Here is a 1,137-nt window from a genome sequence, read left to right as displayed (position 1 = left end):
GGCTCCTACGTGCTCTTTGGAGGAACAAAGTAAGCCCTCAGTAGCCAATTACAGGCGTTTCATGTTCATCTAAATAACATGTTGAAGGCATACTTTGCTGTATAATGATAAAATAACCCACTATTTTACTTACTGAAACCAGAGTTCCAGCATACTAACTTAAAAAGGGAAGTTTTAGCTCAGGTTTGTTTCCTAACAGACTAAACTCAGGTCATAATGCTCCCACTAACCGGCGTGCTAATTGGTTTGATCGCAGATGTGGGCGGAAACAATTGCGTTTCGAACAAATAACGCGGCAGAGAAGTATTTTAGTTTATTTTATTTTTTACTCATTCTCAAATGTAAAATATATATACATCTACTGAAAGGGAAATAAACAGGGCAGAAACACAGCTTGAGAACACTCAATCCTGATACCTGTTATACATCCTTTCTATTTTTTCGGATGGTCAAAAGACAGAGGTGAAATTACATGTACGTACAGACAAGTACATTTTTCTATTCATACCAAATTGGTATGTACTGTATAGAAAAATGAATATGTCTGCAGATCGAGCCTTTGTTCTTTGTTTGTATGTATTCTTTGTAGATCGATGCAAATTAGGTTGACCACTAAGAACAGCAGACATTTATTCTCAACCTGCAAGAAATACATCAAATGACAACACATCATTAGGGAATTTAAAATATGTCACAGATTAATTATTTACATTGATTACAATAATAATAATATTGGAGGCTCTAACAGCTTTCATATTTCGTGATGATCAACATATAAATACATTTTAATTCAACATAAAAATGGGTGTGGACCGAATCAATCTTTATGTATATATACATCCCAGAAGAGAAATCCCTTTGATAGCATCATTGACAGGATGTGACTTTGTATTACAATTTTAAAAACAGATGATTTCTTCTGATATTGGAGTCAAAAGCAGTAAAAATGTCAGTAAAACAACTTTAACCCAGAGTTACTCAGAGTTAATGCATTAGATTTCATGAGAAATGGATTCAATTTCAAGCATAAGGGAGAAATATCAGTCAAAAACAGTCAATCTCACTTTTTTGCCGTCTTCATCTTGGGAGAGAGGTTTATAGATAATCAATTGCAGACTTATTTATCAAAATCTTTTC

This window comes from Takifugu rubripes, chromosome 6, assembly GCF_901000725.2.
Source record: "Takifugu rubripes chromosome 6, fTakRub1.2, whole genome shotgun sequence".
Lineage (NCBI taxonomy): Eukaryota > Metazoa > Chordata > Actinopteri > Tetraodontiformes > Tetraodontidae > Takifugu > Takifugu rubripes.
The sequence above is the reverse complement of the archived record's forward strand: the minus strand, read 5'-3'. Positions refer to the sequence as shown.